The sequence below is a fragment of the Pituophis catenifer genome, unplaced genomic scaffold, assembly GCF_029215685.1.
Source record: "Pituophis catenifer annectens isolate HBS135680 unplaced genomic scaffold, rPitCat1.0.hap2 SCAF_15, whole genome shotgun sequence".
Taxonomy (NCBI): domain Eukaryota; kingdom Metazoa; phylum Chordata; class Lepidosauria; order Squamata; family Colubridae; genus Pituophis; species Pituophis catenifer.
Window position 1 is genome coordinate 19,873,018 of NW_027256895.1, and position 18,587 is coordinate 19,891,604.

Genomic DNA, 18,587 nt, shown 5'->3' on the forward strand with positions numbered 1-18,587 from the left:
TCTTTCTTTCTTTCTTTCTCTCTTTCTTTCTTTCTTTTATTATTCCCCTTTGGCCTTTTGCTATGTGTTTTTGGGTGTGATGGAGCTTTTTGACTTCTATTTTTAACCAATCCATCCAACGGGGTGGATTAGGTATTTAGATTATAAATTTAAATCTTATTTGGATTAAAAATTCAGTAGACAAGGCAGGACAAGATGAAGAAGGCAACAATGCAGTTCCCTTCCACAGCACCAGCTTCAAGCCCTGCAGTGCAGAGGACACTGGATACCATGGCAATGCAACTAGAAGTAAAAAATATGATATAGGTCTTTTATGAAGACTTTAAAGAAAGAATGGAGAAGGTAGAAGGAGATCTTAAAGAAGTGAAGGCAATGATGGAAAAGAATGAAGAAAGAATACAGAAAATGGAGAAAAAGGCAGATTCAACAGGAAAAAAAGTGAAGAAAATGGATGACAGACTCACAATGGTTGACAAAAAACAGGAAAAAACAATTATCTCTCTCAAAATGGACAGAGCGGGGTGCTACTTAAGATTTCAAAATATAGAAGAAGAGAAGGGAGAGAATTTGGCAGAAGTGGTGACAGAGATACTGGCGGAAGTGGTGGAGTAAACCAAGGAAAAGATATTAAATGGGATTGAGGAGATATACAGAGTGCGTACTCGATATGTAATGAGAAATAAATTGCCACGAGAGATGCACATAAGATTTACCAGAAAAGCAATAAAAACAGAAATATTACAGGTAACAAGAAATACTCCAATAAAATACAAGGACAGAGAGATTGTGGTGTTGAAACAGATACCCAGGAGAGTGAGAGACCTGAGGAGAGAATATCAATTTTTGACAAAACTCTTAATCCAAAAAGGAGTAAATTTCAGATGGTTAATACCAGAAGAAATATTGGTTTACTGGCAAGCACAAAGACATAGACTGGACTCGATAGTGAAAGCGGAATTATTTTATGACCAATATTTGGGGCCCCAAGAAGAGCAAAGATTGAGAGAGGAAAAAGAAACTAAAGTCCAAGATGAAGCAGTGAAAGAAAAAGAAGATAAAAAAGAGAGACGATAAAAGAACAAGAAGAAAAGGCAAGAGAGGGGGCAAGATCAAAAGAGCCCAAGGAACAAAGAGAGATAAGAATGACAAGATGAACAAAAACTAGTAACAAGTAAAACATGGAAGAAGAAATCAAAACATTATCAATTAATGGCTTGAATTTGGTGATAAAAAGGAAAAGAACTCTTAATAAATTGGGGAAACTAAAAATGGACACTGTACGTCTACAAGAAGTTCATATTAGAAAGCAATACAAAAAATTATTGGAGTATGAAAAATCGGGCGATTTGTTTACTGCATTGACACATCAAAGAAAAAGAGGCATAGTATTATACATTAAAAAGAGACTAGAACCTAAACAAATATATGCTGATGAAGAAGGGAGGATTTTAATGGTGAAAGTAACAATGAATTATAAACAAATATTGTTAGTGGTGATATATGCACCAAATGATAAACAAGAAGAATTTTATGGAAAATTGCACAGGAAAATAATAGAATTTGAGTATTTGCATAATGGGAGACTTCTACGCGATAAGGGAAGTAGATTGGGACTATAAAACAACAAAAGTTAATAAGAAACTTAGAAAAAGGCTCCCAAAGGCCTTTTTCACAATAGTAGAGGAAATAGGCATCAAAGATGTTTGGAGAGAAAGACATTTGAAAGAAAAAGCAGTATACTTTTTACTCAAATAGACACAAGTCATGGTCCAGAATAGACAGGATGTGGATGTCAATCGACTTATTAGCTAATGTACAAGATATAATGTACAAGAAACAAGTATTTGGGCAGATCATAACCCAATTATAATTATATGGAAGGGATAAAGAAAGAGATTAAGATGGACATTGAACCAAACAATACTAAATGAAAAAGAGTTTCAACAATCTGTAGAGAAAGAATTAGGTTTCTTTTTCAAGGAAAACAGAAAGGAAGACACCTCATTGCAAAATGTGTGGGATATAGTTAAAGCATATATTCGAGGGTTGGCAATGACCTATTTTGGAAAAAGAAATAAAAAGAAAAGACAAAGACAGAAAAAATTGGAAGAAGAATACAAGGAACTGGAGATGGAATTACAAAAAAAAAAAAAAAACAACAACACGCAAAGCAAGAGGATTAAAAACCAAATGGATTTGAAAAAACATGAAATGAACTTAATTGAAAAAGAAGACTTGGCTTATCAAATAAAGATGTCCAAACAAAACTTTTTTGAAAATGCTAATAAGCCAGGTAGATGGCTGGCATACAAAATGAAAAGGGAGAAGGAGAAAAAACTAATTAATCAATTAATAGAGGAGGGAGGACAGATATGTTACCGGAATGAGGAAAAGAAAAAAGTGGTACAGAAATATTATAAGAAACTCTATGAGCAAGAGACAATATCAGAAGAGAAGATTATACAATATTTAGAAATGTCTAATTTACCAAAAATACCAGAAGAATATAAGGAGGCCCTAGAGGGAAGAATAATGATGATGGAAGTGATAGAGAGCATCAAAAGACAGAAGAATGGTAAAACACCAGGTCCAGATGGGTTACCAGCAGAATTGTATAAAACATTTCAGGATGTGCTTAGTAATACGATGCTGGAAGTGTTTAATGACCTTTTAGTAAATGCAAAAATACCTGACTCATGGATGGAGGCATATATTACTCTTATACCAAAGGAGGATACCGATTTGCAACAAATTAAAAACTATAGACCGATCTCTTTGTTAAATGCAGATTATAAAATATTTGCATCAATAATGGCGAATAGACTGAAGAGGTTGTTAAATGATTTTGTATATGTAGATTAAAATGGCTTTCTACCAAAAAGAAAAATTAGAGACAATATGAAAATGATTTTGAATATTTTAGAATACTATGAAGCACACCCAGAAAAACAAATGGCATTGATGTTCCTAGATGCTCAAAAAGGTTTTGATAATGTGAATTGGAAATTCATGACCAAACAATTACAGATTATGGACTTTGGGGTGAGATTTATAAAGATGATTGACACAATATATAGCAAACAATTTGCAAAAATAATAATAAATGGAGATATGATGGAGAAAGTAAATATTATGAAAGGAACAAGGCAAGCAATCACTATTATTTGTGTTGCCATTAGAGATGTTAAATAGAAATATAAGACAAAATGAGGAGATAAAAGGAACACAAATTAAAAAAGAAGAGTATAAGTTAAAAGGATTTGCTGATTCTGGAGGAGCCATTAGAAGTAGGACCCAAACTGATAGAACAAATAGAGGAATATGGAGAAGTGGCAGGATTGAAAATTAATAAAGATAAAACAAAGATATTGGTGAAAAATATCACAGAGAAACAGAAAAGAGAATTAATGAGAAATTAGATATACAGATTACTAAAAAAAGTAAGATATTTGGGGATACAATTAACAGCAAAGTGTGCAATGATCAAAGAAGATAAATATTATAAGTTGAAAGGGCAAATCGAAACAGATTTGGGAAAGTGGGGAAAATTGCAACTATCATTAATGGGAAGAATAGCAGTAAATAAGATGAATATATTACCTAGACTGCTGTTCTTGTTTCAGACAATACCAATAAAATTGGAAAAGAAATATTTTGAAAACTTGAATAAAATGATATTGAAATTTATATGGCAGGGGAAAAAAGCAAGAATTAATATGAAAATGTTACAAGATGCAAGACTAAAAGGAGGATTTGGATTACCAAATTGGGAACTATATTATCAAGCAGCAGCATTATCTTGGATAAAAGAATGGATTGTGTTGAGAAACACAAGACTATTAAATTTGGAGAGGCATAATCTACAACTGGGTTGGCACACTTTTTTATGGTATGGGAAGAACAAGATGCATAGCTATTTTCAAAGGCACTATGTGAGGAATGCATTATTAGTAGTATGGGAAAGAATTAGAGAGAAACATTATTTGAAAATACCAACATGGCTTTCAACAATGGAAGCATTTGTACATCCAAATTTTATTAATATGAGAAATGTTATAAGATATAAAGATATGTTATCAGCAAAAGGGGAATTGAAAACGAAGCAAGAATTAGGCGAACAAGGGATTGAAATGGAGCAGGATACTCAGATGCAAATACAATCGAGATATGAAAAAGATGCAAAGATATATGGTTTTTACTTGGAAATGACAGTATTGGATGAAGTACTCACAGGAACTGAGGAAAAATGATTAGGAAACTGTATAGTTATTTACTTGAAGTGAAGTTAGAAGAAGAACAAGTCAAAGAAACATGGGCATGGGCAAAAAATTTTCGCTACAAGTTGAGCTAGATAAATGGCAGCAATTACAGGAAAGAAATTATAAATTAACAATGGCCACAGCATATAAAGAAAACCTGTATAAAATGTTCTATAGACGGCACATGCCACCAGAAAGATAGGCAAAAATGTTTAAAGATAAATCAGCTAAAAGTTGGAAATGGCATCAGATACTGAGATCATATTATCATATGTGGTGGACATTTCCAGAAGCGAGAAACTATTGGGCAAAAATTAGAATATGGCTAGAGAAAATGACACAGCAACATATTGATTTAAAACCAGAATTGTTCCTGTTGGGTAACCTTTCAGAGAAGTACAGTAAAGAACACATATATTTGATAATACATGTAATAACGGCCGCAAGAATTATTTGCACAAAATTGGAAAGCAGAAAATATTGGAATGTTCAGAAATGAACAGGTTGACATTGGCAATTAAAGGGAAAGAAGAGTCAGAATATTACAAGATATGGGGAAAATTTTATCAATGGCTACAAAGTGAGTATAGAAAATAAACATGGTAAAGATAAGAACTTCGGGATGAATAAGTTGTAGTATATTAAAATTAAATGAAAAAGGAAAGACAAATGTATGTATTAAGAAATGATGATAAATTATGAAGATGATGGTACAAAAATGTTATACCCAGATGATACATGGATTGATTAATAATGTACAGGAATGTAAGAATGTAAGAAACTTGAAATGAAGATGTATGTGAATTGAAATCGGGTCTGCTCGAATACCATTTCAGATTGAATTGAAAAAGAAAACAACAAGGGAATGGAAAAGGGGAGAAGAGTAGAGAGGGGGAAGGAAGGGAGTTGGGAGGTGAGAAGAGGAGAAAAGAAGAATGGGAAAAGGAGGGAAAGAAAGAAGGGGAAAAGAAGATTAGGAGAGAGGGTAAGAAAGGGAGGAAGACAAGAGGAGAGGTGAAAGAAGAGAGGAAGCAGAAAAGGAAGGAGAGGAGAAATGAAGAGAGTAGAAAGGGAAAAGAAGAGGAGAGAGAAGGGGAGAAGAAAAGGAAAGATTGTATTAAAATAAAGGAATGAGATGGTGGAAGAGCAGACCCGAACAACTAATTAGCAAATGAAAGTTAAAGAATAAGATGAATGAATAATGATTAATGATGGACAAAAGACTGTACAATTAAATATGTAGATTAAAAAATAAAAATAAAAAACTTTGGAGGAAAAAAACTCTGGCACTTAGAATCACTGTGGGCCTCTCACTCAAGGGTTATAATACTATCTACTCAAACAGACTTATGACCATGAAACATGCTGTTCTACACAGTCATCATACTTGATTGAATCTCTTAAAAGGAGACTATTATGCAAATTGGATACTAGCATGCATGGGACTTCTGAAGGAATTTATTTAAATTTATTAGAATTATTTTTTGTGCCAGAGATTTCTTTGATATTTGCTATTGAGAAGAAGACATATGGCCAGCTTTTTAATTTACCCCATGTTTTGTAGGTGAGGACTACAAGTGATGTGCATCAGGGAATTCCCTCTGTCCGATTGCTTCAGGAAAAAAAATAGACCTTCCCTGTTTAAACAAATTCTCATTTGTATTTATCTGCACTCCTTTTTACACTTTCTATTGCATATGAATTAAGATAACCAGTAAAGACAAATTTACAATTCACATTTAACCGACACATGTAGTCAGAGCTCCCCATAACATAGTAAAATATGTCAATAAATCAATAATGTCAATAAATATGTTAATACATTAATTTGTGCTGTAATTTATGTTTTTATAGACCCCAGTTATAATTGCCTTCGAGAAGAAAAAAAAAACTTTCCTAGCTATCCAAATCTCCAGGGGACGGGGCAACATAGAACATCACTGTCTCTGTACATTGTTCTCTAGTTTAAATGTTGAAGTGGAGAAGTTCCCAAACATGTACATATAAAGAATATCAGGCAAACATAAAGATTTATTAAAGCTTTCTCTTCATGAGCTGGTGCTTAACATTAAGCTCAGGTCTCATCACAATGATAAAACATTTGGGGAAAAAGATGCACACCAATAAGTCAGCACTGGAGGAGACCATGGAGAAGATCTCCACAGCCAGTGTATATTTTCCCCTTGTGCTTAGATAGGTTGGAATAAAACGCAACCAAACACTGCAGAAGACCAACATGCTGAAGGTGATGAATTTGGCTTCATTGAAACTGTCAGGTAAATTCCTAGCTAGAAAAGCAGCAGAGAAGCTAAGCAGAGCAAGAAAACCCATAAAGCCCAAAACACAGTAGAACATGACCGAGTCTTCATTGCACTCCAGGATAAGTTCTTCAGGTATTGAATGTGCATCAAAATCTGGATATGGTGGGGATGTTATCAGCCACACAGCACAAATACATATTTGAATAAGGGAGCAGGATAGAAGAATGAAACTGACCATCCTTCTCCCAACCCATTTCCTCAATCTGGAACAGGATTTGGTGGCCATGAATGCTAGAACCACAACAAAGGTTTTGGCCAAGACACAAGAAACCGCCACAGAAAAGATGAGGCCAAAAGCTGGTTGTCGGAAGAGACACACAATCGTATTGGGCCTCCCAACAAATAGAAAGACACAAAGGAAAGAGAGGAGAAGAGAAACTAGGAGTGTATAAGTGAGATTCCGGTTGTTGGCTTTGACGATGGGAGTGTATTTGTGTTTCATGAAGATTGTTATTACCAAAGTTGTCATTAAAGAAAAGCAAAGAGAAAGAACAGTAAGACTGATCCCTAAGGGTTCTTCGTAGGACAAAAAGGTGATCCGCTTTGGAATGCACATATTTTTCCTGGGATTTGATATTGATCTTCTGGACATGGAGAGCAGTCATCTGTGTCTGAAAAAGAATGTAGATGAGTTGATATAGGAAATTATAGTGTTGGCTTAATCCCAGCATAACTAAAATTTTCCTACCTTTCTCGTTTGATAGTTTCCACTCTGGACATAGATGGCAATCATAGCAACAAAACAACTTTCCTTCTTTCTTGGCCTTGCTGTGTCCTGTCTCGCAAGGATCATTACATAAAGATAAAGGTAATGCCTATCAACAAATGAAGAAGAATATATTAAGATACAAAGAGGAAAGGAAGTGCTTTGAGTGTTTCTGTGGAATCAGCAGATTAAAAATGAAGTAGCAGGATGACATAATTTTTGATGTAATTGCTCTGAAATTATAGCTAATTAAATTTCTACAATAATTGTATTGATAACCTTCATTAACCATCATCACTCTTCATAGACAATTTCTGTGCTAGTTAGTTAAGGTTGGTTTTCTCAACTTCTGAATTTTGATGTCAGCAAACTGAAGAGATTTAGTGTGTTGGCTTGCAGCTTTTACTTCAAAATCATGAAAACTATTGCCCATAATTAATAGGGAGCCAGGAAAGTATATTTCCTAATATTCAATAGTAATTGCTAGAAAAGTAAAAAAAAAAGAAAAAAAAGAAAAAAAGAAACCTCTACACAAATTGTATTTATAGCATTCATTAACCATCATCACTGTTCAAAGACAATTTTTCTGCTAGTTAATTAAAATTGGTTTTCTCAGGTTAGTCAGCAATGATACTGTGAGAGTTTCATCAATAAAGATATTTAAATGAAGGCAGAGAAATTTAGATTAAAAAAACTAACCTGGTCAAAGGCTACTGGTCAGGTGATGGAATCTACAGAAATATTGAAGAACTTCTCTGCTGGAACTGTGGGATCTATCACTCCAACTTTGACCCTAAGAAATGATTGGTTTGGGAATGTGATCCAGTTGATAATATCAAATCCACCAATGAATTCTCCATTTGTATCAAAGGAGATCTTTTCACCAACACTGTTGTTGAATCTGACACTTCTCAGAAAAGAATGAACCTGAAACGCAGAGGCAATCAGAGAGGAACAAACTGAGGGAGGGAGAAATAATTCATATATTCAAAACATACATATGAATGTTTCTTTAAAGTTGTAAGCCATCAAACAAATAAATAACGATCATTCTAAAACAGAGATAGAGGTAACATCAGATTTATGAAATAAAATTAATATAGAATTGCAAAATGAACAACTAGCAAAAAAATAAAATAATAATATATATAATAAATACTATGATGTATAAAACTACCATATAATTGAACTCATTTCACACACTAGCAAGGTTATATTCAAAATCGTACAAGTTAGGCTTCAGCAGTATGAGAAATGAGAACTAAGAAGTACAAATGAAAAGGCACAGGAACTAGAGATCAAATTTCCTTCATTTGCTGGGTTATGAGAACGCAAGGCAAAAGGAGAAAAGGATAACGAAGGATGAGATGGATAGATAGTGTCATCAGCACAATGAACATTAATATGGGCAAATTATAGATGATAGTGGAGGATAGGAGGTTCTGGGGTGCTATGGTTCATGGGTTTGCAAAGATTCAGAGAGGACTTAGTGAAATACCAACAACAATAACAGCAACCCTTAAGTAAGGTGTTCATTGTTTAATGACTGCTTGTTCAGCAACCATCTGAAATTGTAACAGTGCAGAACAAGTGATACTTATGATTTCCTTACTGTGCTTATATGATCACAATCCTGGAAGTCAGGAATTAGCTTTTATTTCTGATTGTCATGGCATTCCACAGTTATTTGATTGTTATTTATAGTCTATTTTGCTAGCTTTGGACAAGCAAAGTTGTCACGAGTGTTTCCAGGATTGCTGTGGCTATCTGCCTACTCACAAACAGTATGGTTTTAATCAAGCCATCTGCTGTTGGCAATTACCTGCAAGCCTTCCCCGCCCTAGTTAATTGCAGGTTAACTCCCTATATAAGCAAGGACCTTTTGCTTGCTACTCGGGCCTAGTCTTCTAGGCCTAAATGCACAGCTCCTGCAGGAAGCTTGGTGCAACGCCGCAGATAGGAGAAGAATGCAGATAAGGACTCCAGACGCCCACGGATGCTTGCCTTTTGCTGTTTTGTAGCGCACAAGCTATCATCGGGACTGCTGTTGCTGGATCTTCTTCCTCCCACAAGCTTCAAGCAATGTTTGCTGTTTGAACTGATTTTATTTCAGGTGACTTTCAGCTGTGAAGCTCGTGCTGCTCCCACCATGATGGCCTTGATGATGTATCGACGCCGAAGCTGCTTACCTTCATGCTAGCTTTATTCTTTTGTGAACTGTTTCGGTATTGTGGAGAGGGATCTAGGGAGATAGCCTTGCTTCACATACCCAGATAAGACTTTGTTTTTAATGTGTTTTCTTAAAGACATAGTGCTTTTTAAATGTTTTAAAGTAAATTATATTTTTACACAAGACGCCTCTGTCAGAATTATTTCAGTCTCAGTGTGTTTACTCATGAGCTGGTTCACGGTCTGGGGTACCCCTCAACCCCATGTTGTCACAAAAGTCAATGGGGAAGCTAGAAGGAAATTGGAAGTTGTGATCACATGAATTCCATGCTTTAAAAACTGCAATTCTCACTTAACAATGGTAACTGGAGTCTGCCAAAATTATTGTTGCTAAACCGCATGGTCAAGTCATGTCACAACTTACCACTGCATCACTTAGCAATGGAAATTCAGGTCCCAAAGACCACCATTAAGTAAGGGCTGCCAGTAAAATTTACACTATAATTGGAGATAGACTTACTTTTACAAAGTAAAATTGAAAATTAATGACTTACTTTGAAAATATGTCCTAGCATGATTTTTTTTTTGAAAAAAAAGTTTTTATTATTTTTTTATAATCAAACAAATAACATTTTCACTTATCTATTTAAACATTTATAAACCCAATCTTCCACCTCCCCTTCCCACCCCCCTCCCCCGACTTCCCAGCAGAAAAACAGGGTATAAATTTTACCAAACATACGGTAAAATATGCTAAATTAATGCAAGACTTAAAACTCCCTAGACCCCTTAACTCCCCTTTTACAGATTATTCATCAACCTCCCTTTAAACTCGAAATAACATATAATCCTTTAACCCTAAGAGTTTTAAAAACATTAACAAACCCTAATAGATCATTCAAAACCTAAAAATCTCGTGATACATCTGTAAAATATTCTTAGTTCATTTAATCATTTTACTCTCCCTCATACTTTTATTCTCAAAATTCAAATATTTTTTAAAAATCTTAAACCTTAATTAATCATTAATTGAGTTCTTAATTCATTTACTTAATCATTGTAATTAATCATTAATACATCAATTGTTAGACCAAAGAAAGTTAATCTTCCATTCTTCCTTTCTTTCTATATTTTTTCCAGTCTTTCTTCCTCCCTCTTACTTTTATTTTGAGGAGGTTTTGAATTTTAACTGGGGGTTGATGTATCTTTAAAACTTCTCCCTTTCTTGGAACCATTTCTCCTGATTTGGAGCCCCCGTATCGACTCTTCTTGCTTATATAATCAGTCAGTTCATAGAACAAAGAGTTAACTCGATCAATTTGCAAAGAAAAGTCCAGTTGTTGCATTTCAATTAATTGTGTGAAAGCCTCTGCCAAATCTTCTTTGTCCTCTGAAACCTCGTAGGGCTGGTCAGTTTCTTCTTCTTTCTGCTCCAAATTATATTTTTGAAAAGTTCTGTCAGTTAATTCCAAAAGGGCAGGAAGAAAGTTTGAAGATTCTTGAGAGCCAGCCAATTCCAGCTTCTCTGTTTTAGTAAAAATGTCTCCTACATTGTCATTGTGCTTTCCTTCAAAAACATCCTCATTGTGCTTTCCTTCAAAAACATCCTCATTTGCTTTTATATCCTCCACCAGTTCTATAGATTTTCGTTCCATGATTGCTGTTAAGTTATTAAAAATTACAATTTGGTTATTCATGGCTTCCTTTATAAATTCTGTAAGGTCTCTAAAAAATTCCTCCTGGCTCTGTGAGTCAGTTCTCTGTGTTATTTCTGATGCCATTAGAGAGCCTCCACCACTTTCAGGAACTCCTTGCTTGGAAGCCATATTATTTTAAAAGAATTTTTCTTTTCAAAACCATAAAATCTCTTGAGCAGCTTTCTCAGATTTATTTGAAATTTATCAAGCAAGATAGTCTTTTCTACACCCAGCTCTCAAATCCCAGCAGCTTAAATCCAGTCTCTGAGCACAAATCTGTTAACAAGCACTTAACTTTCACTTTTCTGCCCACAATGAAGACACCATTTCCACCTCCAGCTCAGCAAAATCAGGTAGATACAATGTATCCCAGGAGTTAAGCATCATACTAGCAAAGGCTTGTTCTGCTTCCGTTCTGTCTGCTTGTGGAATCAATTAATCTTCTTGTTGACAGCAGAGTCGGTCACCGGCGTCTGGCTCCGTTTAAACGGAGTCGCCATGGATCCGGAGCTTCAGTGGGCTGAACAGGGAGTTCTCACCCTCCAAGCCCCTGGAATTACTCCAGGGGCTTCCAGGGAGCTCTACCCTCGCCCACTGGCTCTCCTCTCCTTCTTCTCCCAAAGGAGAGGTTTTCGAGCCGTCTGACAGCTGATTAGCGCTGTCAGAATGGCTCCAACGGAATCGATGGGCTGGCGATCCTAAAAGACCGTCTGCGATGCCGGCGGTGCCAACCGGAAGCCTCAACTAGCATGATTTTACATGTTGCTCGCAATATAAGTGCTGCCCCTCCAAAATAAGCCCTAGTTCAAAGAACTAGTTCAGCAGCGGGGGTGTGGCGGTGGGAGTAGCCAGCATAGGAGGTGGCAAACATGCGCACAGGGCAAGACAGTGTCTGGAAGCAAGTTTAGCCTGTGTGGGGCCAGGAAGAAGGAACGTAATCAGTTCCACACCTGTCTTTCCTTGCAGAGCTGTGTGGCAAAGCTTTAGGACCCTGCTAGACAGTGGGAACTGAGAAGGCAGGGCACCACCCCCCACCCCACCATTTGCTGGCTATGTGAGGCGGTGCAGTCAGCACAGCTCCACTGGCAGCAGGGGGTGGTCTGGAGGTAATAGATCATACAGTAGATGACTTGCCCAATGCCATGCAGGAGCATAACAGCAGGGCAGCTGAGAGCAGCGCTACCAGGAGGGCCAAGAGCCCCCATGAGGCCAGCAGCAGCAGTGGCCAATGCTTGGAGGCCAGCAGTTGAGAAGTGTCCTTGCAGCAGCAGTACCAGCAAGCATTGGGACAAAGTCTCAGCCTTCCTGGACAAATCTCGTCAGCAGAAACAAACCACACTGAAACGAGTAATATCTGGGTTTATAACAATGGTTTAATGTAGCTGTAAGCTAGATCTGAGGAAACGCTGAGCTCAAACAGTTCAAAGTCAGCGCTGAGAGCATCCACCTCTCAGCATTTTTTGTAGAGCCGCGCCACCCACGCCGCCCACCCACCCAACCTTACTAATAAGGTTTATTAGTAGTGGTTGCTTTCCCAGCTGGCTGTCCGTTGGGTATCATTGCCTGTATGACATCATCTCATTTACTATTAAACTGTGGCATGCGTGATAAAACATTGGCCAGGAAATTCTTGCCTGCCGGTATATACTTAAACACAAAATTAAACCTCTGAAAATATTGTGCCCATCACACTTGTTTGGGCGACAGTTCCTATGATCCGTCCAGACCTCAAACAGGGTCTTCACCCCCTCTAATATATGCCACCAGGTAAGAAGTGCCCACCGAACAGCGAATGCCTCCTTCTCCCATATTGCCCATTGTCTCTCTGTAGGGGTAAGTTTCTTAGATATATATGCACATGGCTGTAATTGGCCATGATCGTTAGTTTGTAACAGCATGGCCCCGACAGACACATCACTCGTGTCTGCTTGAACTATGAATGGTTTCTGCTGATTAGGGTGTTTGAGTATGGGCTCACAGGCAAACTGTGCTTTCAAATCTTCAAAGGTCTTCTGACAATCAGGAGTGCTGACCTGGTCTTGATTTTAAGGTGATCCCCCGTGTGCATAGGAGATTAGTAAGGGGTAACACTATCTGGGCAAACGCTGGGATAAACTGCCTATAAAAGTTAGCAAACCTGAGAAAACTCTGAAACTGCTTCCTCATCCCTGGGGCTTGCCATTCTAATACTGTTGTAACCTTCTTGGGATCCATCCTCAACCCTTTTTAGGATATTCTATATTCTAGGTAATCTAATTTGGTTTGATGGAATTTGATACCTTAACAAATAATTTGGCCTCTAGCAGTTTCTCTAAAATGTGGCGTATCAATTGTATATTTATTTAATTGGATTTATATGCTGCCCTATCTCCACAGGACTCAGGGCGGCTCACAACAATAAACAAAACAAACAGACCATTAAAAACAAAGTCCAGGATAAAATTGACAAAAATCCAATAAAACCCCATTAAATTCTATTAAAAACCCCATCAGTCTAGGGCAGCTAGGTGAAATAGCCACATTTTCAGCCCACGGCGGAAGGAGTGAAGATTGGGGGCTGCCTGGAGCTCCAGATGGAGTTGATTCCAAAGGGTGGGTGCACCTACAGAGAAAGCTCTCTCCCTGGATGTCGCCAGCCGACATTGTCTGGCCGACGGCACCCTGAGTAGGCCCTCCCTATGAGCGCACACCGGGCGATGGGAAGCTGTTGCTGGCTGCACATGGTCCGCCAAATATCCCAGGCCTAAGCCATGTAGGGCTTTATAGGTGATCACCAGCACCTTGAATCTCACCCGGAGAGCAACCGGCAACCAATGCAGGTCGTGCAGGAGAGGTGTAACATGGGAGTGTCGGGACACTCCCATCACTACCCGTGCGGCCACATTCTGCACCAGCTGAAGCCTCCGAATGGTCTTCAAGGGCAGCCCCATATAGAGAGCATTGCAGTAGTCAATACAGGAGGTGACGAGTGCATGAGTGACCATGCGTAGGGCATCTCGGTCCAAAGAAGGGCGCAACTGGCATACCAGGCGAACCTGAGCAAATGTCACCCTTGTCACAGTCATAACATGATCTTCCAAATTTAACCGTGAATCCAAGAGGACGCCCAGTTTACGTGCCCTATCTACAGGGGGGTAACACTTCACCTCCTATAGCCAGAGATGGAATATCTTGTTCGAGCCGAGATGCCGGTACCCACAGCCACTCGGTCTTGGCAGGATTGAGCCACAGCCTGTTTCTCCCCATCCAGGTCCGTACCACTTCCAGGCACCGGGACATCACGTCGAGGGCATCACTGGGCTGGTTCGGGGTGGATATGAAAAGTTGGGTATCATCAGCATACTGATGATACCTCACCCCGAAACCACAGATGACCTCCCCCAGCGGCTTCATATAGATGTTGAACAGAAGAGGAGACAGCACCAACCCCTGGGGCACCCCACAAGTGAGGGGCCTTGGGACCGATCTCTGTCCCCCCACCAACACTGCCTGTGAGCACCCCGAGAGGTAGGAGGAGAACCACCGTAGAACAGTGCCCCCCACCCCCCAACTCCTCGAGGCGTCACAGCAGGATACCATGGTCGATGGTATCAAAAGCTGCTGAGAGATCTAATAGGACCAAGACAGAGGAATATCCCTTGTCCCGGGCCCTCCAGAGATCATCCATCAGCGCGACCAATGCCGTCTCCGTGCTGTATCCGGGCCTGAAACCCGACTGGTACGGATCAAGGTATATGCTCCTCCATAGTCTTAGTATAAATTAGGATATCATCAAGATACATCAACACTCCCTGGTACAAATATTCATTAATCAAGTGCATGAATACCGCCGGGGCGCCCTGCAAACTGAATGGCATAACTTGAAATTTATAACTACCGAGTGGACAATTAAAAGTGGTTTTCCATTCATCACCTGACTTAATACAGACTATAATATGCCTCCCATAAATCCAGTTTCGTAAAGATTTTACCTGTGGATAATGTGGGCAGTAAATCCTTTATCAGTGGTAGCGGGTATAAAGGCTCTACACTTACTGCATTTAGACTACGGAAATCAACACAGAGGCGGAGACCCCCACCCTTCTTCTCCCTAAAGAGGACTGGGGCAGCCATATGTGTCCTACTAGGTTGAATAAACCTCCTGGCCAGGTTCTTATTTATATATCTACATAATTCTTCCAATTCCTTTGGGGTCATGGAATACATACGGGGCTTTGGCAGCTAAGCCCCAGGTACCAACTCTATGGCACAATCAGTTGACCGATGTGGTGGTAAGAATTCACATTCTATTTCGTTAAATACATCTGCCAAATCTGCGTATATATCTGGGATTCCTTGAACTAGCAGCTTACTATCCTGCAAAGGTGCTTTCTGCCGTCCTTCGTCTGTTCGTTCAGTAGGTTCACTTATTGCCGGTTCAGGACTGAGTTCAAGGCGGAGTTTTCTGTATCCGTCCTCCCACCATATTGTGGGTTTCCATTTATCTAACCAGGCCAATCCTAGGATAATGGGTTCGATCATTACGTCCACCACCACAAATCGAACATGCTCCCAGTGTTTGCCTATTTCTAGCCTTATTGGTTCTGTAACATTCATGGCCAGCATCCCTCCCAGTGTTTACCCGTCCATCTGCTCAAACTTAATGGGGTTTTTTAGTTGAATCATGTGTAACCCCAGTTGGGCTGCTATGGATTTTCATATCAAACAACGGGTGCATCCTGAATCAATCAATGCTCCCTGCTGTATCCCCTTGGGATTGTGCGGGTTCCTAAGTGTAACCTGGATTACAAATGGGCATAAGGGAGCACTCACCATCGGGTCATTCATGTCATCCTTATTACTGTCCCCTACTACCAATGTGTTGTGGCTCCGTTGCCTGAGCCTGGGCTATCGACAGATGCAGACTCTGAGAGTGAGGGGGAAGAGTTGGCAAGGCCTCCCTCTCTAGGACCCTCCTCTCTGGCAATGCCTCCAGAGGACACTGAAGGCCAAACGAGAGGCTCAGAGCCAAGCACGTCCCCACAGCCACAGGTGGACAGCGACGAGGAAGATAAGTGCTGGCTGGACCCTCGCCAGAGGCGCAGGGAGAAGCATGCACAGCAGAGGGAAGGCATGGCAGAGATTATCTGAGTCACTGGACCACATCCCACAGGGTATAAATGTGGGTGTGGTGGCCGGTTCAGTTTGTGATGAGCAAAAACTAGAATCAATCCATGATTTCTGTGTTACTGGACTTTGCCTGCTTTATTGGACTGCATTTGGATTAATCTTTGTTTTGAGTGAGTAAAGTCTGAATTGGCAGCAAGCCACTGGGTTGCTGCCAGCTTTATCATCAAAGAGTTTTGTAGTGTGGTTTATTAACTCCGGGCCGTCTGTGGGGGGGGGGGTGCGTGGTACGGGGACAGAACACACTGGCAGGTCTCCGGGTCCCAATGTACTTCCAACCTTTTTGGAGGGTGTCCCGTTATCAGAAGGAAGGGTTTGTGATGCTATCCGGGACCGCTCAGAGGTTGTACGTGCTCGTTCTTGGACCTTCCCACCAGATACCACTGTCCATGTCACTGGTGGCTATGGTGGAGGGAGGGAGCAATCCAAAGCTCTATGTCCAACTTGATTACACCATAAATACCAGAATTGTGGTCTATGGGCTGCCTCCAGGTGTTGGGTCTGACCTCCCTGTTTCCCGATTCAACAGAGGTCTGTCTGAGGCTCGTCTAGGTTGAGTTGGTCCTGATACTCCTTTTAAGCCAAATTCTCTCAAGCTGACATCTAAATCTATGGCACTCAAAACCAATCAGTGAGACATGGCAGCAGACCTCTGTAAATGCATGCTTGTTTCAAATTACGGTCCAAGCCCAGATGGAACTGGTGCACCAGCAAACATTCTGGCCATATCCGTAACCTCCCTGCAATTTTCTGAAACTCTTTAACATAGTGCTTGGCAGATTGGCCTCTCTGCTTTAGGGATACCAGCTCTCCCTCAGCCAGTTGCGTTATGGACTTTTCCTCAAATGGGCCCTGAGAGTCTCCAAGAACATGCTAACGTGCTAATTCCTGGGCATGGTTGCTATGGAGGTCGGCTACCCAGTCCACTGGCTCCCCGGTTAGTATAGTCATGATAGCAACCACCATCTCCCATTGGGATGGGTAGAACTGGCCATATAAATCCATATGACTAATAACTCTGGACTCCCATCAAAAGCTGCCTGTACCAGTGGCAGACCCCACATTGTCTGGGTAGGCCATAATTCTGGGCCCCATACCGGGCCCTCCCCGGCAGTTCCATGGAGCATTAAACGGCCACCACGGGTCCCCTGGGTATCAAATTGCTCCCTGAACTGGGCTGTCCCATGTCCCGTGAAACTTGTGCATGAGCCCTGCATACTCCATGGTCAGGAGATCTCTTCCAGAGATGAATTATGGGCTCTTGTGGACAGGTGTTCCATTTTCCGGGGCTGGCCAAGAGCTTGCTCTAGTCATAATTTGGGGCTGGCCAAACGAAACCAAGTATCTCTTCCAGATGGCCCAGATGCTCCCTGCCAGGTGATAGGCGGCTCTACACCTGTCGCCCATAGTTGCCATAGTTTCTCTAAAACTTGCCTCCCCAAACCACTCCGTCAATACATCCATTGTACTAGGTCCTGGCCCCGTTGAGTAACTCCACTCTCCACCCTCCTCATCTTCAGCCCATGTTCTCTCTCTCTCCACTCATGGAAATGCTTTCCTGAAGGGGGGCATTGGAACCTTAACCACCCCCCGGGTCCTGTCAGAGCAGAACTGTGCCACCATTCCCCCGAAGAAGATTGTATCAATTCACTTTTTTCCTCTGAGGTTTCAACTGCATCCCTTCCCTGCTGTTGGGGTCATTCCTTTGGTCTCACCACAGGCTGTTGGAGGTCACCCTGTACCACTGGTACTGTACTCTCCTGCTCCTCCTCCTGTACAGCCGGCATCGCTACTTCTGGGTCCAGTCTCTCTGCCATGCCATCTGAAATACCAAATGAAATCACAATAGAAATGATGAGCACTGACTTTCTCTCAGCCTTCCTGGATAAACCTCATCAGCAGAAACAAACCATGCTGAAACAAGTAATATCCAGGTTTGTAACAATGATTTAATGCAGCAGTAAACTGGATCCAAGGAAACGCTGAGCTCAAACAGTTCAAAGTTGGCTTTTTGTAGAGCCACGCTTTTTGTAGAACTGTGCCGCGCCGCCCACCCATCACACCCCCAATGATCATCTGAGCTTTTCTCAGCTGTGGAAGGCTTTCCAATGGGCCACCTGTCCTCCGCGTCAGTTCATGATGGCATTCCTCGGGGACATCATCCACCCACCATCCCCGACACTCTCAGTTCTCCCAGCTTTGGCTGCCTACACCCAGTGCCACCATCACCACACTGTATGAAACAACAGCCCACTCAGCATTCAGGCAG